Raw genomic sequence first — 25,009 nt, 5'->3', positions numbered from 1 at the left:
CCCCAGCCTCCTGTTCACCTGGGCCATCTCCAAAACATCCCTCACCTTACTGGACCTCTCAGCATCCATCTCAGGCAGCCACCTTGTAACTGATGTCCATTTCAAGCCCACCAACTCCCACAGCTACCTGGAATACACCTCCTCCCACCCACCTTCCAGCAAAAATTCCATCCCCTATTCCCAATTCCTCCGCCTCCGCTGCATCTGCTCCCAGGATGAGGCATTCCACTCCCGCACATCCCAGATGTCCAAGTTCTTCAAGGACTGCAACTTTCCCCCCAAAGTGTTCAAGAACGCCCTTGACCGCTTCTCCCGCGTTTCCCGCAACACTTCCCTCACACCCCGCCCCCGCCAAAACCGCCCAAAGACGATCCCCCTCCTTCTCACACATCACCCCACCATCCTCCGGATACAACGCATCATCCTCCGACACTTCCACCATCTACAATCTGACGCCACCACCCAAAACATTTTTCTATCCCCACCCTTTTCTGCTTTCCGGAGAAACCACTCTCTCCGTGACTCCCTTGTTCGCTCCACACTGCCCTCCAACCCCACCACACCCGGCACCTTCCCCTGCAACCGCAGAAAGTGCTACACTTGCCCCCACACCTCCTTCCTCACGCCTATCCGAGGCCTCAAGATGACTTTCCATATTAAGCAGAGGTTCACCTGCACATCTGCCAATGTGATATACTGTATCCATTGTACCCGGTGTGGCGTCCTCTACATTGGGGAAACCAAGCGGAGTCTTGAGGACCGCTTTGCAGAACACCTCCGCTCAGTTCGCAATAAACAACTGCACCTCCCAGTCGCGAACCATTTCAACTGCCCCTCCCATTCTTTAGATGACATGCCCATCATGGGCCTCCTGCAGTGCCACAATGATGCCACCCAAAGGTTGCAGGAAGAGCAACTCATATTCCGCTTGCGAACCCTGCAGCCCAATGGTATCAATGTGGACTTCACCAGCTTCAAAATCTCCCCTTCCCCCACCGCATCCGAAAACGAGCCCAGTTCGTCCCCTCCCCCCACTGCATCACATAACCAGCTCAGCTCATCCCCTCCCCCCACGGCATCCCAAAACCAGCCCAGCCTGTCTCTGCCTCCCCAACCTGTTCTTCCTCTCACCCATCCCTTTCTCCGACCCCAAGCCGCACCTCCACCTCCGACCGACTAACCTCATCCCACCTCCTTGATCTGTCCGTCTTCCCTGGACTGACCTATCCCCTCCTGACCTCCCCAGCTATTCCCTCCTCTCCACCTATCTTCTTTTCTCTCCAACTTCGGTCTGCCTCTCCCTCTCTCCCTGTTTATTCCAGAACCCTCACCCCACCCCCCTCTCTGATGAAGGGTCTAGGCCTCAAACGTCAGCTTTTGTGCTCCTGAGATGCTGCTTGGCCTGCTGTGTTCATCCAGCTTCACACTTTATTATTAAGAACTTTGTCAACAATATCTGTTTTGTTTCTGATATACAACATCCACAGTTCTTTCAGTGCTTATTTTTTACAGCTAAAGACCAGTGCAATGTGATGATGGTTTTCACCTCTCCCACATTTCCAGGCTGTGAGTTTAAGATTCCCACCATCTGAGTGAAAAAAATCCTTACATCTCAACTAATGTGTCTGTCCTAGGCCCCCCCTCCCCGATACTGATTCCACCGCCAAGCACAAAGATTCATCTTGTTTACTCTGTCTGTTTCCCTCATAAATGTACACATCACACTCACGTCCTCGCCACCCTCCCCTGTCCCCCGTCTCTCAGTGCATAACAAAAACAGAAGTTGCTAGAAAAGCTCAGCAGGTCTGGCAGCATCTGTGAAGAAAACAAGTGTTAATCTTTTGGGTCTAGGTGACCCTTCCTCAGTCTATGCTGCTCGAAAGAATCTAACCCCAGGGGGCGGAGAGATTCCCTGCTGATAGATTAGATTCTGTCCTGCTGGGTGTCTCTCACATTCACTTTTAGTCTTTCAGATTTGAACCATCAGCAGTGTTCTTTCGTTCTGTAATCCTAACACATGGATTATACATTATCAATAATTTAATTCACGATTCTATATGTGTTTTGTAGTTTGCTTGAAACTGTGATAAATATTTGAGGCCTTTCTCACTTGGGAGAGAGTTTAAATGTATTTTCAATGTAACCAGCTCCCCCCAATTCGATCAGTTGCCAGCTTTGCAGGCCTTCGATGCACTGGCTGATGTAAGGAGTAAAATTGGCGACAGTTTCTTAAACAGTTGTATAAAGTCTCTTCAGATCTTCGCTGAGACCCTGCACGCAGAACAAACAAAGTGTTGATCGTGTCTCTTCAGCCAAATGAGAATTCCTTACGATCTATAACAGAAATGAATGGGTTTATTGAAGCAATTTCCCAAATTTATCCAGCGTCTGACAGTGTAATTTGCAGTCATGTGGACTGCTCAAAGATGAGGGCAATAGCTTTAAAATATTCATTTAAAATCCTGGAATAAGTGCTCAAAATTGGTTTTAATGTTCTGCAGGAGAAACAAAGTCATTTTGTTTCTCTCCAGCACCGTCTTTTTAAAATTTTCTTGTAATTATCTCTCTTCCTCCTCTACTTGGATCATAGGACATCACTTCCCTTGCTATTCAGCTGTTAACATTTTACTCACACCATCTAACACTTTTTGATCACTGACAGAGACTTATTTTTGGACGGTTACTCATCAGTTCCGACGTGCCACAGCAAAAACCCACAATGGCCTCCTCAGAAGTCAGACACAGGATGCAACCTACAGAGTACCCTTCATCATAAAGAATTCCCCAGAGCGGAGACATTGCACCATGTTCTCCACAGCCTTCAACATGTCAATGATGATGACCAGCATCTCACCAAGATCATCCATACACCTTCACTTCTCTGTTCAAACAACCTCCAAACTTTAGTCAGGCTGTCGTTCGCAGCCAGCTTCTCAACCTTCAGGACAACGTCGACCACAACACCACACAACCCTGCCACTGGCACCTCTGAAAGATGTCAGATCATTGACATGGATACTAGCATCACACATGCAGCCACCACCCACCACATAAAGGGAGATACTTATGTGACTGGGCCAACATTATCGACCTCACACAGTGCAGTTAAGAATGCCCCAGGCATGGTATATTAGTGAGACCATGCAGACACTATGACAACGGATGAATGGACTCTGTGCAACAATTGCCGGACAAGAATGTTCCCTCCCAGTTGGGGAACACTTCAGCAGTAAAGTACATTAAGATTCCGATCTTCGGGTAAACATGCAACGTGACCTTTGAGATACACGACAAAGCAGAATCACCGAGCAGAAACTGATAGCCAAATTCAATGCCCATGAAGACAGCCTCAATCATGATCTTAAGTTCATGTCTACATGTGATCCCGCTGTACTGTTCTGCATCTATAAAATCTTCCTTATTGTCCTATTTTAACACCATCACCTTGATAAATTGTTATGACATCTTTCTCTTGATTAGTTAGTACAATTTTGGATTATTTATTACTTTGGTTAGACTATCAGCAAGTGATTCTAATATCTATCACATAATTCCATAACAAGGTGTGGAGCTGGATGAACACAGCAGGCCCAGCAGCATCTTAGGAGCAGGAAAGCTGATGTTTTGGGCCTAGACCCTTCATCAGAAATTGGTTTGTGCCAAGCACAACCTTATTTATAGTTTGTTTTTGTACTTATCTCTCTGCCTCATTTAATCGGATTAAAGGTCATCCCTTCACCTGTTATTCAGCTGTTGACACTTTACTCACACCATTTAACACTTTAGATCACCTGCAGAGACTGTTTATAGGAGACTGCACTCAAACCATTTGTACGATCTTTTGATCTCTCTGTCCTTGATCTCTCTGCCCATAAAATCTGGCAATGGAGATTGGAGAGCGAAGTCAAACCCCGCCGCTTGTTCCAGTCTCACTCTGTGTGGAGCTGGGGAAGACAGAATCATTGATTGGTGTGTTTTGAATCCAATCTTGTTGTAGCTTTTTCATGGGTTAAATGCAGGTCGGTGGTCACTCAAATTGCTTGATCCAAAATAACTAAAGTTGTGTGCCTGGATGGTCTCAAACACCCGACTTTTCAGTTTACCACCTAATGCTGACCGGTTGAGCCATAAAAACTGGCATCAACAAGCTATGCAAAATCCGCTAAAGCAGGGTGTTAGCGGAGTTCTGAAGGGCCGTTGTGAAGCCAGAGCTCTTGTTGTTTTCGGAGTCAGTTGCCCGTTTTCCCAATTTCAGCACCGAGAGTATCAGAGGCCCAAGCAGCCACAGTTACCCAGAGGAAATGTAAACATTGCAAACTTAAAGTTGCCCAGCTCCTTCGAAATGACTGCCTGAGGTAGATCACTCATGATTTTGGTTACCGGTAAGATTCATATCCATGCCTCGATAGAGACTAGAGCTTAAATGCAGCAAATTTGTCTGCTCAGTCAAACTATCTACAAACAATTATTGCAGCCTGGCTGCACAATCCCATTCATATAGCTTCTTCATCAGATCCTCCTTGTCGATCTTGTCCAAAATCTTAAAGTTGTTTTTCATGTCCCATTTTCCCTCGACTACTGTGAACTTAGTGTTTTTATTTGCTTTACCTAAACCAATTATGATCCGATAAGAACTGCCAAATCTCCCTCCAACTCCAGTTGGTCCATCACATCACAAATCCCTCAGTCCTGAAACTTTCTGGTTTATGAATGAATCTATCTCCTCTGGGGATCCTCCCCTCTTTCACAATGTATGATAACCTCTGTTCTGAGTATACCTGGTCATCCTCGGCCAAGAGGAGGAATGTTGTGAATTCCTGCAATAAAAGAGAGGCGTTGGAGCACCCAGTAGGACTGAAAACCTCTCGGGAGAGAGAAATAGTGTTAATGTTTAGAACCAGTTATTATACTTTTATCTCTGCACCGATAGCGATGGATTTTTGAAGCTTATTTCATTGAGGTTCATATGAGGACATACATATAAAATATTAAATCAAACAAAGGGAATAATTTGTGTGTCTAAACTTCTTTTACAGAATATATAAAAAAAATCAGACAGGAAACTTTAAACAAGAATCAAATCAAAATTTGGCATGATCAATCGATTAATCAGAAACTGGACATTATTGGCCTTTTGAGTGTAAGTATTCAGGTCCCTGTCATTCCCACTCACTGCATGTAATTTTTCCATTATAACCTTCATGTTGCTCTAAATCTGACATCTGTATCCCATGATCCATTTCTTTGCTGTGAATGTGAATCCCTTGTTTTGCCGACATTGCCTAAACCAACAGTAAACAGTACAGCTCTGCCAAATCTCCCTTCAGCTTCCATTAATCCCTGACGTCCTAAATCTTTCATTGTTTAACCTTTCTGGCAAAGGAACAGGTCTGCTCCCTCTCAGCGACCCTCTGTCCTTCCCGATGTGTGGGTGGTCTCTGGTTTGCACAAACCCAGATGCCCTGTGTTCCCGTGTGTGATGTCATCATGCAGCAACAGTAGCACAGTGACATCACCTGTTTCTTAGGGATTTCCTCAAGTGAGAGATTTTTCTCGAGCTCCAGTATTTCTGATACCTTTCCAGTTGCAGGTGCAACAGGTGAATCTCAAATTGTCAACAGTGACGTGGTTGAGTATTTTTGACCATTCGTCAACAATGTTGAGTTTTAGTGCTTGTGCCTGTTACCTGTGAGAGGTTCTGTAGCTCTAGGGCTGGTGTGTCTCCTTTAGTATGGATCTGAATCCATTTCAGCATATTGCTCTCTGTTTCACTTCTGCCTTCCCTCTATCTCTAATAATGTGTGAGTACCTTTCTGTTTAATGCTTCTGTCACTCTATCAGATTACGTCTCGATGAGGTTTCCACCACATTTCTTTGATCAAACCCTATGGGTTTAGAAGCTTTGTCTTCCCACAGTATGTTTCATAGTCAGGAATTATTCGTAATGCAGTCCTTTTCTGTTCTGTTTCTAAGCTTATATTACCCAATACGTTCTGCACCATGTCATTCATTCAACATTTCCTGATGCATGAACTTTGGATCACTCTCCACAGCTATCGGAAACTATTGCCAATCCTCAATTGCATCTGGAAAGTTTGATGTTTGACATTTCTGAAGCATTGCAGTCCGTGCGGTGAAGTCACACTTACAATGATATTAGGTAAGGAGTTACCAAATGATCGTGAAGGATTAGTGATGTTTTCCAAAAGAACGGTCTAAATGTTTTCACATTTTTGATTCAATCCAACGATCTTTCATATCACACAAGGTTGTCACAAAACAATATTTAATGCCAGGCCCTTATGAACATATGACAAGTGACACAAAACTGGCCAAAGAAGTAAGTTTCAAGGAATATCCTGAACAAACAAAGGGGCTTTGAAACCCAGGGATGTTTAGGGAGTAAATTCAAGAGCTTATGGCCTTGGAAACTGAAAACATGAAAAAGGTGGGAGAGTTAAAACCAGAAATCTACTGGAGGTTGGAAGTCAGGGAGAACAAATGTCTTGAATGAAAAAGCAAAAGAACAGGAGATGCTTGAAAGTAGTAACACAAGCAGAAGTTGATGAAAAACTCAGCTTATCTGGTAGTGCTAGTTGAGAGAGAGCAGCATTATTGTTTTGTGTCCAGAGACCTTTCTTCAGATATATCTCAGAGGGTTTTGCAGCTGGAGACACTATCAAAAGAAGGAGATGTGATGACAAAATTTCAAAATAAGGATATGAATTTCAATACCTTGGTGCTTTGCCACCCAGAAAATGTGTATGTTAATGAACACAGGATGGCAAAACTTGAAGATGTTGAAATGGGTGGTTCTGTAAACACACGGGCAGCAGGTTTTTGGATCATCTCAAGATTTCAGGGAAGTAGAATTAAGAAGTCAGCCGGGAGTGTGTTTGGGGGGTTAAGTCGAGAGGTAACAAAGGAATGGATGAGAGTTTCAGCAGCAGATGAACGGAGATGTTGTTGGTGTTGAAATTGTATGTGGTCTTTGTGATAATGAGTGTGGGGGTGAGTAATGTGGTTGAAAGTTCATCTTGGGGTGAAATATTGCACCATGACTGTGAGCAGTGTGTTACCAGCCAGTTACCAGGGGCAAGGATCAGTCAATTATGACAGAGTGGAGTTTGGCTGCCAGCCTGGAATGACATTTAGCATTGTCTATTTAAATGTGATCTACACCACTTTTCAAACAGGAATGGACTTGGCAACAGAACTAATTTATGAACCAACTGTCAGCTTTATTGATGCAAAGTGTGGAGAAGTTTATCTGTTATTAAGTAAACTACAGTGACAAACTCAGACAGCTATTTCCAGTTGAATGTGGGTTATAATGCTTATGTCAATAACTAGCAGTGAAACAACTTATTGGAGTTTTTGCAGCCCCGTTCTTCAAACTGTTTCATCCGCCGTGGGCTATTATCTTCTGATTCTCATTGCTTTCCATTGCACAGATGTTTCTTGAGAATCTCTTTTATGCTTGTTCTTTTCTGATTAACCTCCCTCTCTGCCAAATCACAGTTCATATGAACAACACTCACCTCACTTCACCACGTGATGTTCTTCATATTCATAATTATTCTCTTTCCATCTTACCTGAGGACTGCTCGACCTGTATTTATTACCCTTATTTCACCGCCATTTCTCTATTCGCTGACAGAGCGGTATCAAGAGCTATCCTTAGCTTTGAGCTGCCGGAAGCCTTTTCAATAGTGACTGATTAAAAAACAACAAAGAAACTGCGGATGTTGTCAATTAGGAACAAAAACAAAGTTGCTGGAAAAGATTAGCAGGTCTGGCAGCATCTGTGAAGGTAAAAAAACAGAGTTAACGTTTCGGGTGCAGTGCCCCTTCCTCAGCGCGACTTATTAAAGCCCCAGGATCGCTAATGTAACAATCTTTCTCATCCAGTTCTCAGGCTCATTTGTCTCAAAATGCAACATTGCGACGACGATCATTACCTTCTCACAATACCAACATAAAGCACTGCGCATGCTTCAGATCACAGTGAAGTCTGGCTGACTGATGTCAGTGCGCAACCAATAGAAGGACAGGTGTGCCGTGCATGACCGGGCGGTGTCGCCCAATCGGAATGAAGAGAGATAATAGGAACTGCAGATGCTGGAGAATCCAAGATAATACAATATGAAGCTGGATGAACACAGCAGGCCAAGCAGCATCTCAGGAGCACAAAAGCTGACGTTTCGGGCCTAGACCCTTCATCAGAGAAGGGGATGGGGAGAGGGAACTGGAATAAATAGGGAGAGAGGGGGAGGCGGACCGAAGATGGAGAGTAAAGAAGATAGGTGGAGAGAGTATAGGTGGGGAGGTAGGGAGGGGAGAGGTCAGTTCAGGGAAGACGGACAGGTCAAGGAGGTGGGATTAGGTTAGTAGGTAGATGGAGGTGCGGCTTGGGGTGGGAGGAACGGATGGGTGAGAGGAACAACCGGTTAGGGAGGCAGAGACAGGTTGGTCTGGTTTTGGGATGCAATGGGTTGGGGGGAAGAGCTGGGCTGGCTGTGTGGTGCAGTGAGGGGAGGGGATGAACTGGAATGGTTTAGGGATGCGGTGGGGGAAGGGGAGATTTTGAAGCTGGTGAAGTGCACATTGATACCATTAGGCTGCAGGGTTCCCAAGCGGAATATGAGTTGCTGTTCCTGCAACCTTTGGGTGGCATCATTGTGGCAGTGCAGGAGGCCCATGATGGACATGTCATCAAAAGAATGGGAGGGGGAGTGGAAATGGTTTGCGACTGGGAGGTGCAGTTGTTTGTTGCGAACTGAGCGGAGGTGTTCTGCAAAGCGGTCTCCAAGCCTCCGCTTGGTTTCCCCAATGTAGAGGAAGCCACACCGTGTACAGTGGATGCAGTATACCACATTGGCAGATGTGCAGTGAACCTCTGCTTAATGTGGAATGTCATCTTGGGGCCTGGGATAGGGGTGAGGGAGGAGGAGTGGGGGCAAGTGTAGCATTTCCTGCAGTTGCAGGGGAAGGTGCCTGGTGTGGTGTGTTTGGAGGGCAGTGTGGAGCGAACAAGGGAGTCACGGAGAGAGTGGTCTCTCTGGAAAACAGACAGGGGTGGCGATGGAAAAATGTCTTGGGTGGTGGGGTCGGATTGTAAATAACGGAAGTGTCGGAGGATGATGCGTTGTATCCGGAGGTTGGTAGGGTGGTGTGTGAGAACGAGGGGGATCCTCTTTGGGCGGTTGAGGTGGGGTGGGGTGTGAGGGATGTTTTGCAGGAAATACGGGAGACGCGGTCAAGGGCGTTCTCGATCACTGTGGGGGGAAAGTTGCGGTCCTTGAAGAACTTGGACATCTGGGATGTGCGGGAGTGGAATGTCTTATTGTGGGGGCGGAGGTGGAGGAATTGGGAATAGTGGATGGAATTTTTGCAGGAGGGTGGGTGGGAGGAGGTGTATTTTAGGTAGCTGTGGGAGTTGGTGGGCTTGAAATGGACATCAGTTACAAGCTGGTTGCCTGAGATGGAGACTGAGAGGTCCAGGAAGGTGAAAGATGTGCTGGAGATGGTCCAGTGAACTGAAGGTTGGGGTGGAAGGTGTTGGTGAAGTGGATGAACTGTTCAAGCTCCTCTGGGGAGCAAGAGGCGGCGCCGATACAGTCATCAATGTACCGGAGGAAGAGGTGGGGTTTGGGGCCTGTGTAGGTGAGGAAGAGGGACTGTTCCACGTAACTTACAAAGAGGCAGGCATCGCTGGGGCTCATGCGGGTGCCCATGGCCACCCGCTTAGTCTGTAGGAAGTGGGAGGAGTCAAAAGAGATGTTGTTGAGGGTGAGGACGAGTTCAGCTAGGCGGATGAGGGTGTCGGTGGAGGGGGACTGGTCGGGCCTGCGGGACAGGAAGAAGCGGAGGGCCTTGAGGCCATCTGCATGTGGAATGCAGGTGTATAGGGACTGGACGTCCATGGTGAAGATGAGGTGTTGGGGGCCAGGGCATTGGAAGACCTGGTGGAGGTGGAGGGCGTGGGTGGTGTCACGGACGTAGGTGGGGAGTTCCTGGACCAAAGGGGAGAAAATGGAAGAATGAAGAGAGGGCGGGATCAGTGAAAACCACGTGATCATCCACAAGAGCGGTCCAGAGTTTGCTGAGACAACCGGAACTGCTGAGGCCGGAGAATTCGAGATAACAAAGTGTGCAGCTGGATGAACACAGCAGGTCAAGCAGTATCAGAGGAGCAGGAAAGCTGACGCTTCGGGCCTAGATCCTTCGCTGAGACCAAGATTTGTGCAATTGAGGTAAGAGCAGGCCACAGTAACGAAAGCAAAACGGCAGAAATCTGGAGGGAAGTGATATTCGTATGGGTTTCGAAGTTTTATCAACAGTGCACGTCGGAAAACACACATTTGAAACTCCCAGACTCACGTTTGCAGAAAACAAATCAATGCCTCAGATGATAGGCCCGTGTGACCGTCATCATCTTTATTGGGGGCAATGATCCGCGGGGCGCATGCGCGACAGCTTCAACTTTGAAAGAGCTGGGGTGAAGCTGGGCGCATGCGCAGCCGCCTCTGGCAGAAAGTGAGAGAACAAGGTGTGGGGCTGGAGGAACACAGCAGGACAGGCAGCATCAGAAGAACAGGAAAGCTGACCTTTTCGGGCCTACACCCTTCAGAAATGGGGGAGGGGAAGGGGATTCTGACATAAACAGGGAGAGAGGGGGAGACAGGTGGAGAGGAGACAGACAAGTTAAAGAGGTGGGGATGGAGCAGGTAAAGGTGAATGTAGGTGGGGTTAGGTCAGTCTAGGGAGGAGGGGATAGGTGAGAGGAAAAACAGGTTAGGGAGGTGGGGATGAGTAGTTGTTTGTTGCGAACTGAGTGTAGGTGTTCTGTAAAGTGGTCCCCAAGAATCTGCTTGGATTCCCTGATGTAGAGGAGGCCGCCACGGGTACAGCGGATGCAGTATACCACATTAGCACCTGCATTTCCCCATACAGATGGCCTAAAAGCTCTATGATATTTCCTGTACTGCAGGTCTGACCAGGTCCCCTCTACTGACCCCCTTATGCGCTTAGGTGAACTTATCCTCACCCTCAACAACTTCTCTATCAACTCTTCCCACCTCCTACAGACAAAGGGGGTGGCCATGGGTATCCGCATGGGCCCAAGCTATGCCTGCCTCTTTGTCGGAACAATCCCTCTTCCATACATACACTGGCCCTGAACCCCACCTCTTCGTCCGGTACATGGATTACTATATAGGCACTGCTTCGTGCTCCCACGAGGAGCTTGAACAGTTCGTCCACTTCACCGACACCTACCACCCCAACCTTAAGCTCATCTGAGCCATCTCTTAACACCTCTCTCACCTTCCTGGACCTCTGTTTCCATCGTAGGCAACCGTCTAGAAACCAATATCCATTTCAAGCCCACCGACTCTCTCAGCTACCTAGAATACACCTCCTCCCACCCACTGCCCTCCAAAAAATGCCATCTCTTTTTCCCAATTCCTTCACCTCCGCCGCATCTGCTCCCAGGATTCCACTCCCGTACATCTGATGTTTCTTTTCAAGGACCACAACCCCACCCCCATCTCTTTTCACCCGCATCTCCCCCCGCGCAGTGATCGAGAATGCTCTTGACCGTGTCTCCTGCATTTTTCCACAACTCCTAACTCGCACACCGTCCCTGCAATAACAACCGAGAAAGAATCTCCCTCATCCTCACGTACCACCACACCAATCACTGGATCCAACGCATCATCCTCTGACATTTCCACCATCAGCAATCTGACCTCAACACCAAAGACACTTCCCCTCCCAACCCTTGCCTGTTTTCCGGAGGGACCACACTCTCCGTAACTTCCTTGTCCGCTCCACACTCCCCTTCAGCCCCACTGCACCTGGCACTCTTCCCTGCAAATGCAGGAAGTGCTACACTTGCCCCCACACCACCTCCCTCCTCCCTCACCCCCATCCCAGGCCGCAAGAAGACTTTCTACATCAAGCAGACGTTCACCTGCACATCTGCTAATGTGGTATACTGCATCCCCTGTACCCGTTGTGGCCTCCTCTATATTGGGGAAACCCAGCGGAAGCTTGGGGACCACTTTGCAGAACACCTACACTCAGTTCACAATAAACAACTGCACCTCCCAGTCGTGAACCATTTCAACTCCCCGTCCCTTTCCTCAGACGTAATGCCTATCCTGGGCCACCTGCAGTGCCACAATGATGCCACCCAAGGTTTGCAGGAACAGCAACTCGTATTCTGCCTGGCAACCCTGCAGCCCAATGGTGTCAATGTGGATTTCACAAGCTTCAAAATCTCCCCTCCCCCCAACTGCATCTCAAAACTAGCCCAGGTTGTCTCTGCTTCCCTAACCTGTTCTTCCTCTCTCCTATTCCCTCCTCCCACCTCCAGTTGCACCCCCATTTCTTGCCTACGAAACTCATCCCACCTCCCTGGACTGACCTAGCACCTCCCAACTCCCCACCGATACTCACTTTTACCTGCTCCATGCTGGCCTCTTTGACTTGTCTGTCTCCTTTCCACATATCTTTTCTCTCCATCTTTGATCTGTCTCCCCCTGTCTCCCTATTCAGTTCAGAAACCTCTTTCCCCTCCCACATTTCTGATGTAGGGTCTAGGCCCGAAACGTCAGCTTTCCTGCTCCTTGGCCTGCTGTGTTCATCCAGCTCCACAACTTGTTATCTTGGATTCTCCAGCATCTGCAGTTCCTATTATCTCTTATCCAAGAGAAATGTTTGTTTCTTCTGGATTTCTTTCCCAGAGTGTGGGATAATAGCAGCTCGCACTGCTCTTGCTCACTTCTGTGCTCCCTGATCACCTTTGTCCGTGTTTAATCTCTTCAGTCTCTAATGATGGGTATATTTGATCTCTGTAGTATTTTACTGTTACTTCCTTATACCTTTTTGTCAATAAATTTTCCACTGCTGCCCACCCCCTGACCACGTGCTGCTCTGTTACCAGATTAATTTTTGAATGGTATCTTTCACAGTCAGGAAATATTTTCCCAGAAAGAGAGTGCATTTTTCTTCCATTTCAGACCACCAAATTCGACAGCGTTTTTATTCTGTGTCATTCATTTTGCACTTCTGCAACATTTGCTCTGTTTCTCCTTCCACAGATACCAGCGATCGTTGCCAAAGCCCTGTTGCTAGTGGAGAAGTTAACTCTCGTGTCCTGCTGCAGTTTGTATGATGAAGATGCTCCCACAATGCGGCCATTTGAGAAGTTACAGATCATTCATCTAGCAATACTGAAGAGCTAACGGCGTATGTCCAAGTCAACAAACAACTTGTATTTTTATCATGTTTTATAATTTCACAAAAATATTATCAAGAAACTTTTGACGTAAGGCCATATTAGGTCAGGTGACCAGAAAGTAACTAAACTTGCAGGTTTTCATGACTATCTTAAAGAAGGAAAGCAAACCTAAGAGGTTTATCATGGGAATTCCAGACCATGTTGCCTGGCAACTGTAGAAACAGCCTCCCAAAGTGAAGCAATGATTAAACGCATTGTTGGAGTTTGGAACTAAATGAGTTGTCGAAGTCTTGAAGGTTGTGTGGTGCAGGGAGATAGGGCTCATCACAGCCAGGAATTAAATCAAGGGTGGGAATTTTAAATTGCTTCTAAATAGGAGGCTTTGTGGGTCAGGGAGCACAGCAGTGATGGGTGAACAGGTCTTGGTACAAATGAACTTGTGTGCAGCAGAAGTTTAGGTATTCTTGAGGTTACAAGGACGTTGAATGTGGGAGGCTGACGAGCAGTGAGTTTGGATAGCTAAGTCAAGAGGTAACACAGGAATAGATGAGAGGTTCAGCAGATGAGCTGAAACTAAGGTGTCACTTATGGGTCATTTCCACTGAAGTGGAAGTAAGTGGTTTTTGGTGCAGGACTCTGCAGTTACCCTCACCTCACCTCAGGATTCAGCTGTTTGTGAATTTGTGGATCAAGTCTGTAATAAGATCAGGAACCGAGTGCTCGCCATGACTCAAACTGGGTGTCACTGAGCAGGTTACTGCTGAGTAAGTGCTGTTTAATACTGCTGTTGACAAACCCTCCCATCACTTTACTGATGATAGAGAGTAGACTGCTTGAGGAGAAATTGGTCGGGTTGGATTTGCTGTGTTTTTTGCTGAACAGACCTGGGCAGTTTTCCAAATTGTCAATAGATGCCAGCGCTGGAGCAGGACTGAAACAGTTTGGCTTGGCGCCTAGCAAGGTCTAGAGCACTAGTCATCATTACTATTGTCAGAGTGTTGCCAGGGTCTGTAACCTTTCATTCATTTATTAATATTATTTGAAATTAATCAAATTGGATGAAAACTCACATCTCTGATGTCGGGGACCTCTGGAGAAGGTGAGATGGGTCATCCAATTGGCATTTTTGGCTGAAATTTGCTGCAGTCTTATCTTTTGCGTGGATAGGTTGGGCTGCTCTGTCAGTAAGGATGGGGATTTTTGGTATGCTTCCTCTAATGAGTTGCTTAATTGTCCATCACCATTCTCGACTGGGTGTGGCAGAACTGCAGAGCTTGCATCTGATCTAATGGTTAGGGGTGGCTTAGCTCTAATTCTTGCTGCTTATGCTATTTGGCATGCAGATAGTCCTGTTTGGTAGTTTTACCAGGTTGGCACCTTATTTTTAGGTATGCCTGGTGCTGCTCTCGGCATGCCCTCCAATGCTATCCATTCAACCAGTGTTGATCCCTTGAATCAATGCTAATGATTGACTGTAGGATATGCTGAGCCACGAGGTTACAGCCTGTGCCGGATTAAGCTCTGCTGCTGTTGATGTCCCACAAAGCCTCATAGATATCTGGTTTTGAGTTCCTTTTGTCTGTTCCAAGTCTGTCCCTTTCAGCTGAAGTTCGTGCCACCCAACGCAATGGTGGGTATTGTATCAGTGATAATGGGAACTGCAGATCCTGGAGAATCCAAGATAATAAAATGTGAGGCTGGATGAACACAGCAGGGCCAGCAGCATCTCCTCTGAAGGGTCTAAGCCCGAAACGTCAGCTTTTGTGCTCCTGAGATGCTGCTGGCCCTGCTTTGTCCATCTAGCCTCACATTTTATTATCACGCAATGGGGGTATTCTCAAGTTTAAGATGAGGCTTTGTCTCCACAGGACTACGCGCTGGTCGCTGTTATCAATCCTGTCACGGACAGGTGCATCTGTAGCTGGGAAATTTGTGACGATGAGACCAGCTATGTTTTTCCCTTCTGTTGGTTGTGGCACCACCTGCTGCAGTCCCAGCCAGGCAGCTTTGTCCTTGAGGATCCAACCAGCTTGATTGGTAATCCTCCTGCAAACTACTCTGGACAGTGGGCTTTGAGTACAAGTAGTGCCATTCACACTCTCAGTGCTTCCTCCAAGTGCTGTTCAACATGGAGTTGTTTTTTTTCAATTAAAATTCACTCTTGGGATATGGAAATCACCAGCTGGACCAGTGTTTATTGCCCAGAAGGCAGTTAATAGTCAACCGCATTGCTGTGGGTTTGGAGTCACATGTATTGCAGACCAGGTAAGGATGGCAGATTTCCTTCCCAAAAGGATGCAAATGAACCAGATGAGTCGTCCCTGATAATCAGCAATGGTTTCATGGTCATCATTAGACTCGTAATTCCAGATAATTACATAACTCAGGTTTCACCATCTGCCATGGCAGGATTCGAACCCAGGTCCGCAGAATGCTATCTGGGTCTCTGGATTAATAATCTAGCAATAATACTGCTGTCAATTTATCAACCGAGGAAGGATGATACACGGTAACCAGCAGGAGCCATGAGGCTTCCAGGCGTCGATGTCGAGTACTCTCAGGACAAATAATCCGGTCAGAATAGCACTGTGCTGCCACGTCTGCCGGGTCTGTCCTGCTCGTGGGACAGGCCTTCACTGAGGACAGTGGTGATGTGTTGTTGTCTGTAAGGTTAGTTTACAAGAGTCTGATGCTGTTTCTTGTCTAGACTTTGAGTCACCTCTCCAAGTTTTGCCGCGAGCCCCCAGATATGAGTAAAGAGGAGTTTGTGGAGTCGATAGGATTAATTCTGCAGGTGTCTTTCCTCGTGCTTTGGTAGATGCCAAGTGGGCCACCCAGCTTCATACCTTTGTTGAGATTTTGCAACTGAGTGGCTTGGTTGGCAATTTTTTTTCCCTGAAGGACATTAGATTTTTTGTTTTTGTTTTCTGCCATTCGCAATGGTTCCTTGGCAACCAGCTGATTCTTAATTCCAGTCTCTTTTAAATTGAGTTCAAATTCCACCATTTGCTGCGATGGGATTCGACCCAGACTTCTGTTGTACATTTTAATATTCTAGATAAAAGTTAAAATCACCAATGCAGGCTTTGTTTCTTTGCAAAATGCTGTGCATCATCCTGTCTCCTCCATCCTCCCCACCAACAGCAAGTGAGGGAGACACATGGAGTTTCTATGTCACTAAGATTGAGGCAATCCAATCAGCTGCCTCTGCTGCTTCCCTCTCTCCCACAAGCCCACCAAACCAAATTGCCTGGCACGTTGCTCCTCGTTTTAGGCTTAAACTTGCATCTTTGTCCAGTCTCATGTCAGGCCTTATCAGAACTTATCCTAACCCTTTTTCCTATTCTCTTAAACTCCAAACATTCGAACTCTCTCTCTTATTTCTCCTCCTCCTTGCCTCTTCTCCACCCCCCCACCCCCACCAGCCCTGCCGCCGCCCATGCCAATTCACAGATATTGTTACTTGTTCTGTCTGCTTCTCTCTTCTGGCTATGTCCTTCTCACCCTTTCTGTTTAAAACCAATGTTTGACCTCGTTGGAAAATCCCACTCCATCTCCACTCCTGCCTGAAATCAATGTCGTTGTTGTCTCTCAAGGGTCTATCCTTGGTCCATCCTGTTTCTCACCGACATACTGCCAGGAGGTGAGGTCTTCCACAAGCACTGTCAGGTTTTACATGTATTCTACAATGTTCAGATCTAACTCCCCCCTCATCACTCTCCTTTGCTCCACTATTACTCAATTATAAAACTGCTTGTCATACTTCCACTACTTGATTAGCTGAAATTTCCTCCAATAAAACCTTGTGATAGTTAAACACAGTCCCTTCAGTTATTATTACAAAGTACTTTTCCTTACCACTGTACTGAATCCATCCCTCTTTCTGGGAACTGCCTGAGTTTGAACTGCACTTTTCTCAATAATGTTCTCACATCTGGCCTCACGATGAACATCCTAACATACATCTTCTCAATCACATGTCAGAAATTTCAATCTCTAAAATGCTCCTTCTCTCCACCTCACTCTAGTTCATTTGTGACCGAAACCCCTTACCCATGTCTTTGTTGCCTTAAACTTGACGATTCCAAAAGAGAACCCTTTATTGTCTGCCTGATCAGGAATCTGCTCCCACGATCGGAAATATCACCTCAACATTTATCCTGTAAACCCACTTAAAAATCCTATATTTTTAATTATCTCATCTGTCAAAATTCAATAATCTAAATAGTAGATTCCAGGCCTGTTTAGTCTTAGCTTAAATGATAGTCCCTCCAAACCAGTGATCGTGCTAGTCCATCTTCTCTGAAATGCCTCCAGTGAAGTGACATACTTGCTCGAATAAGTGGACCAAAAAAGCTGCTCGCATTCCTCCAGATGTTGTCTTGCCAGCAATTTGTACATTTGCCCTAAGACTTGTATTCCAAACTCTTATACTACAAATACCTTGACATAAGGGATAACATCCCATTACCCTCCCGGATTACCTATTGCAACTGTGTGCGTGTTTCGTGTTTCCTGCACAATTATTCCTGAGTCCCGTTGTGTTATAGTTTTCCACAGATTTTACCTTTTAAATAACACTGTTCTTTGGTTGTCTCCTCAAATGAACAACTTCACATTTTCCCACATTTGTACTCCATTTGCCAACTTCTTGCCCATTTATCAATGTCTCTCTATAAACTGTAACCCTCATGGAACTTGACTGTTATCCCACTTTTTTTTATGAGATCCTCCCTCATTCTTTTTGTTGGGAGCACTGGGCAACACGGCGCATATGTAATTGCTATCTTTTTAAGGGACATTCTTTTGAATGACCAGAAGCTTACTGTCCATTGCTCAGAATCGAGACAACTTGTCCATCAAGCTGCATCAGCTTTTCCGGCCCATTGTCTCATTGTGGCAGTGCAGCAGCACAGAAGGAAAGAAAAGGAAGCGAATCCTGCTGCCTGCATCTCACTAACTCTCGCATTCTTTGCCATGTGTCAAAAACCTGCTGATCTGTTTAGTGACATGAAGTCCCAAGGTGGAAATTCCTAGAAACCCAAATAGATTTTCCCCTGAATCAACTGCTGACCCCCACAAGGAATAATGTGTATCAGGAACAATGCACAGTTATCCTCGGCCAGGAGGAGGGGATGGTGTGAATTTCTAACCGGACTGACTGATGGATTTTATGAATTTGTGTTACAGGATATTACAAGTGGACTTTCAGGTGGGAATCTCAATAATTGTAACACCAAACTCTGACAGAATTACTCAATTCATCAGGACCTGGATATTCACATTATGTGAGTGTTGTATTCCTGCTCATTTCCCATTTGCCACGTAAAATTTCTCTTTTAAATCACCCCATTCTCTCAATAGATCATCCTGTAAACTTTCAATATATATCCTGTAATTATTTGTCTGGTCAGTTGATGAGTGGGTGTACGTTTTATCATCGTAATGTATATCTTTTGTAAACATCTCTGTCAAAGGTCCCCTCAAAACCCTTTGTTACAAGGAGAATAATCTCAGTTTCCCCAAACACCTGATTCCCCAATGACTGACTGTTTGTTTGCTGTCGATAAGGAACTCATCCGGCTTGTGTTGAAACATTTTCCACTTCCCTGCATCAGTGCAGCCTTGACAATATGAAAGAAAGTGAACATCCTCCAGATGAAGCACTGTGTCAGAGTGGTGTCACATCCACCACATTCAACATTCCCCTCTACACCACTGAGGCACAGTGGCATCACTGTGTCAAAGGTAATGTCACCGTAGTCCTACTTGACCATAGGGCTGGTTTAACCTGAAGATTACCACACCCCAGGCAAGAGGAGAGGTTGAGAAGGAGAGTCTGTCTATTGTAGATGGATATTCTCAATATGTACCAGCAACACCCAAGTCACATGAAAGAATAATTTAAAACAAAAACAGCCCTATCCATGCAACTAAAAACCCTCTTCCTACAAACCATTCTGTTAAATCTCCTCTGCCCCCTATCAGGGACCCTCCCGTCCTTCACAGTGTGTGGGGGATCTTTGGTTTGCACAGACTCAGCTCGTCTCTGTTCCTGCCTGTGATGTCATCATGCTGTGACAATGGCACTGAGCCTCACTGTCTGTGAGGGTGGTAGGCACCGAGATCCTCATAGCGTTTAAGGCATATTTAGATGCACACTTGTGATGCCAACGCAGACAGGTCTATGGGCCAAGTGCTGGAAAATTAGATTAGAGTAGTTAGGTAGTGGTTTTTTAACTGGCACAGGCTGAATGGGCCACAGAGCCTCTTTCTGTACTGTAGACCTCTGAGACTCTTCACATAGGAAGATGCCCAGCAATATTTCAAGCCATTTCAGAAAATAAGATATTAGAATGAATGACTCATGATTGCTCAGTGTTTTCTGGAGAAAAGTGAGGTACAAAGATGAAGTGGTTTACCAGGAATTTCTGGAGCTTGAATCCCAGGAAACTGCAAGTGCCACCATCAAGTGGAGGAATAAAAATGGGGCATCATCATTAGGAATGTATTAGAGGAAGGGACATATTGAGATTTGTGAGGCTGGAAAATATTAGAGACTGGAAGGTTTCTGAGACTGGAGAAGATTTCAAATGTCGGGAAAAGTGAGGTTGGAGGAGGTTACAGAAATGGTGAGGATTGTGAGGCTGGATTAGATGTCAAACAAAGGGAGGTTTGTGAGGGTAAAGACAATTAGAGCTGAGGAAGTTTATATGGGCTGGAGGAATTTACAGAAACAGGAGGGTGTTGAACAAAGAATGAAGAAAATTACAGCACAAGAACAGGCCCTTCGGCCCTGTAAGCCTGTGCCAATCCAGATCCTCTATCCAAACCTGTCACCTATTTTCCAAGGATCTGTATCCCTCTGCTCCCTGCCCATTCATGTATTTGTCTAGATACATCTTAAATGATGCGATCGTGCCCACCTCTACCACCTCCGCTGGCAATGCGTTCCAGGCACACTCCACCCGCTGTGTAAAGAATTTACCACACATATCCCCCTTAAACTTTCCCCTCTCACCTTGAAATCTGGAGGAGATTAGAGGTGAGGTTTGTGAGACTGGAGGAATCTACAGAGATGGTGAGAATTCAGAGGCTAGAGAGGGATTCCAACGATAGGCAGGTCGTGAGGCTGGAGAGGGATTTCAGGAATGTGGAGGGTGGTGAGGCTCGAGGTGATGGCTGCAATAGTGCAAGTAGTGAGGCTTGAGGGTCATTCTCATGATAGGGAGGGTGGTGAGGTTTGAGGTATGATTCCTGCGATAGAGAGGGTGGTGAGGCTTCAGGGCAGATTATCATCTAAACAGCACAGTGGTGTACTTGAAGCACGTGGAGTGCAGCAGTTACAGGAAGTGGTTCACCATCACTTTCTCCAAATCAAATAAAAATGGGCAATCAATATTAGTGGTCTTTGCCCAGATATCCCATAAGGAAATTAAAATTATGATGGGTTTCTGGTTTGGAGAGAGCTAGACGAAGCTGAGATAATTCTCCTTGGGGCTAATTAGCAATGATTTTGTCGAGTAGTAAATTTGTTTCCAGGATATTAGTTTGCAGAGAGAGAAAAATTATTAACCATGTCAACGTTGGTAACCGCAGAATACAACACTCAGATAATTGGCAAATAATGCAGGGTGAAAATGTAAAGATTACTTGACTCAGCAAGTTCCCAGGACCTGGAACAGACTGAATGGCAGCTGGATGCAGATTTAGCAGTTATGATCAAAAGAGAGTTGGGATTAACTTTTTAAGGCATAATCAAGAGGGCGTTGGACAAATGGCAGGGTCAGATTTGCAGCACCTCTGGAATGAGAGTGAAGCCTTTGACAGGGTTCCACATGGTAGACTGATGAGTAAAGTTAGATCACATATGATTCAGGAAGAGCTTGCTAATTGGGAGCAAAATTGGCTGAGTTGTAGGAGAGACCGTGGTGCTGGAGGATTTTTCAGAGTGGAGTTCTGTAACCAGCTGTGTTCCACAGCAATCAGTACAGGGTCAACTTCTTTGTTTCTCGTTAACATAAATGATTTGGAAGAGAATTTAAGGTACAAAATTAATAAGTTTGCAGATGATGCTAGAAATGGTGTTTATAGTGTTTAGTGAAGGTTATCTAAGATGACAGCAAGATCTTGATCAATTGGCTCAATGGGTTGAGGAGTGGAGGATGAAGTTCAATTTGAATAAATGTGAGACATTGTATTTTGGTAAAATGAACAAGTGTAGGACGTACACAATTGATGGTTGCACCCAGGGTAGTGTTGTGGAACAGAGAAATGCGGAGATTCAGGTACATACTACTTTGAAGTTTATGGAGACCGGTAGACAGGCTGGTTAACAAGTTGTTTCGCACACTTGCCTTCATTGCTCAACCTTTGGAGTCTCGGAGTTGGGATGTTATGTTGAGATTGTACAGGACATGGTGAAGCTTCATTTGAGGTATTATGTGCAGTTCTGGTCACCCTGTTACAGGAAAGATGTTATTATTAAACTGGAGACAGGTCAGAAAAGATTTGCTGGGATGTTGCCAGGAATGGTGGGCTTGATTATTAAAATCGGCTGCCAAAGCTAGGACTTTTGTCACTGGAGCATAGGAGGTTAAGGGGTGACCTTACAGAGACTTAAAAAATCATGAGGGCACAGATTATGTTGCTATTAAGGGCTTTTTTTCCCGAGGCTTGGGCGATTTCAAGACAAGGGGACACGTGTAAGATGAGAGGAGAAAGACATATTTAAAAAAAGACAAGAGGCTGAGATAGTAAATAAATGTTTCACATGAGTATTTAATGCAGAGAAGGATATGGAAGCTAGAGAGCTTGGAGACATAAATAATGAGTTGTGAAAAGTGTCCATATTACAGTGGTCTAGGTGCTGTACATCTTAAACTGCATAAAGGTGGATAGGTCCCTGGCACCTGATCAGGTGTTACCCACAAACAGAGAGGGTGGTGAGGCTTCAGGACATTTCCCTTTTGATGTCCTGGAACATGTACTACCGCTGGGTCCCTTGCTGAGATATTTGCATTACTGATAGACGCTGGTGAAGTGCCAGAAGGCCGGTTGGCTAATGTGGTGCCATTCTTTAAGGAAAAGCCGGAGGACCATCGACCGTTGAGCCTGATGTCAGTGTTGGGTAAATTGCTGGAGGGGATTCTGAGGGACTGGATTTGCATGTGTTTAGAGAAGCAAAGACTGATTAGGGATAGTCAACATGGCTTTGTGAATGGGGAATCTTGTCTCACTAACTTGACTGAGTTTTTTGAAGAAGGCAAAGCAGTGGACATTGTCTATATGGACTTCAGCAAGGCATTCATCAAAGCTCCACATGACAGACTGGTTAACAAGATTAGATCAAATGGAATCCAGGGAGAGTTAGCTATTTGAAACAAAATTGGCATGAAAGTAGGAGACAAGATCATGGGTGGGGGGGGGTGTGTATTTTTTCAGTCTGGATGACTATGAACAGCAGTGTGCTGCAAGGATCGGTGCTGGGTCCACTGCTTTTTGTCGTTGATACAAATCATGTGGAATGAATATTAGAGGAATGGTTAGTAAGTGTGCAGATGACACAAATTGTTGGTGTAGTAAACAGCAAAGAAGTTTGCCTCCAAGTACAATGGGAACTTAATCAGATGGGTTGATGGGCCGAGGAGTGCCAGAAATCAGTTTAGTTTGGATAAATGCGAGATATTGCATTATGGTATTGAAAATCAGGGCAGGGCTTAAACAGTTAATGATGAGGCCCTGGGGACTGTTACACAACAGAGACTCCTTGGGGTGCGGGTGCACAGTTCCTTGAAGGTGGATTGTAGGTACAGAAGGTAGTGAAGATGATATTTGCTCTGCTTGCATTTATTGGTCAGTGCATTGAGCGTAGGAGTTGGGAGGTCATGTTATAGGCTGAATAAGGCATTGATTATGCTGTGTTTGGAATACTGTTCAGTTCTGGTCTCCCTGCTGTAGGAATGATGCTGTTAAACTTGGCAGGGTGCAGAAAAGATTTACAAGGATGTTGGAAGAGTTGGAAATTTTGAGCTGTAGGGAGAGGCTGAATACACTGGGGCTGTTTTCCCTGGAGCATTGAAGGCTGAGAGGTGACCTTATAGAAGTTAATAAAATTATGGTGGGCATAGGGTGAGTAGCCAGTTTAAGCTGAGAGGGAAAGTTATTTTTTAAAAGAGAACGTGGGTGGTGCCTGTGTAGAATGACCTGCTAGAGGAACTGGTGGAAGGTGGGACAATTATGACATTTGAGAGGCATCTGGATGGGCATGTGAATAGGAAGGGTTTAGAGGAATATAGGTCAAATGGTTGCAAATGGGATTAGATTAATTTGGGATATCTGGTCAGCATGGACAACTGGGACCAAAGGGATTGTTTCGTGCTGTACAACTCTGACTAAGCATTTTTTGTTTTCATTTCAGATTTCCACAATTTTACTTCTGCACTGTTCTTAGTCTTTCAGAGGGATCGAAAGACTGAGTTACAGAGCTATACAATGCCTGTCCTTCCTCCCTGGCTCTCCCACCTCTCTTTCAGGAGTTTTGTGCAAACACTGACTGGATCCCTTACCTGGAGGATATTTATTTATGAATTTGTTCTAATGATAATCCAGCATATTCCCCAAGTATCGCTCCACAAATGTCCAGAGGATTTCTCAGTTCCACAATCTGTGTGTGTTCTTCTGGTTCCTCGCTCACTGCACTTGCTTTCTGTTTGAAAGCTTAGTCTACAGTTAGAGAATTCAAACAGGAACACATCCAGATCTGACAGTCACTTTGTTTATCACAACTCAATTACCTAAGGATTTTGAACACTGAAGGAAAAAGCAGTTCTCACAGTGGGGAGAAATGCACATGATCTGTGAAGATTCATCTGAAATGTCCTTACACCAGCTCAGTGACACGGGGGAGAGACCATTCACCTGCTCTAAATGTGGGAAAGCATTCACTCAGTCATCCAAACTGTTAACACACCAGTGAGTTCACAAAGAAGCACAGTTGAAGGATTTTGCTGTCACTCTCACTATCAAATGAACCATGGTTTTGGGCTGTTTGTACTGATGTTACTGATCCCTGTTCAATTAAAGGTACTGGTATTGTGGATAAAATGTTAATATCAGTTGTGTATCTGTAAGGTAGACCTTGAAAATAGTCACGTTGTCATGACACATCAACACATTCACACTGACGAAAGACTATCCATCCGCACGGTATGTGAAAAGGGATTTCCTGGTTCATCAGGACTGGTTAACTTGCAGCAAATTTCTGAGTAACTGTGAAGTTGGTTTTTGATTCTGCTGTTAGCTTATACTAACGATGTTTTTTGGGCTTGCTTCTGGAGACCATAGGATCCCTCCGGTGTGGAAGCAGACCATTTAGCCCATCAAGTCCACACTGAACTTGCGAAGAGTGTCTTACCCATACCCTGCCTGCGTGGGTTTCCTCCAGGTGCTCCATTTTCCTCCCAGAGTCCAAAAAATATGCAAATTGGGTAAATTGACTATGCTAAATTGCCCATAGTGTCACGTATGCAAAATGCAAGGACAGAGTAGGGTGTGAGACTGGGTGGAATGCTCTTTGGAGGGTTCTTGTGGACTCAATGGACTGAATGGCCGTCTTCCACACTGTAGGAATTCTATGATGATCTTGATGGCCCTTTATTTGTTAGTTATGCCTGGTCAACATGTCTGCACACCTTTACCATTACAGATTCTATTGCTCTCCCCAGACATGTTTCAATTTGTAATAGATATTTGTTTATT

General features: G+C 45.4%; 1 long non-coding RNA gene across 1 annotated transcript; it reads left to right on the top strand.

Moving 5' to 3' along the window:
* The first annotated feature begins 10,108 nt into the window (after positions 1 to 10,108).
* LOC132209379 (uncharacterized) lies at positions 10,109 to 24,355 on the top strand. Its single transcript, XR_009445467.1, has 4 exons — positions 10,109 to 10,256; positions 13,110 to 13,257; positions 18,440 to 18,537; positions 23,670 to 24,355. It is a non-coding gene; the product is annotated as an uncharacterized LOC132209379 (long non-coding RNA).
* The last annotated feature ends 654 nt before the right edge of the window (positions 24,356 to 25,009 follow it).

Source organism: Stegostoma tigrinum, unplaced genomic scaffold (genome assembly GCF_030684315.1).
Source record: "Stegostoma tigrinum isolate sSteTig4 unplaced genomic scaffold, sSteTig4.hap1 scaffold_90, whole genome shotgun sequence".
Lineage (NCBI taxonomy): Eukaryota > Metazoa > Chordata > Chondrichthyes > Orectolobiformes > Stegostomatidae > Stegostoma > Stegostoma tigrinum.
This window is presented reverse-complemented; position numbering and strand designations above follow the sequence as displayed.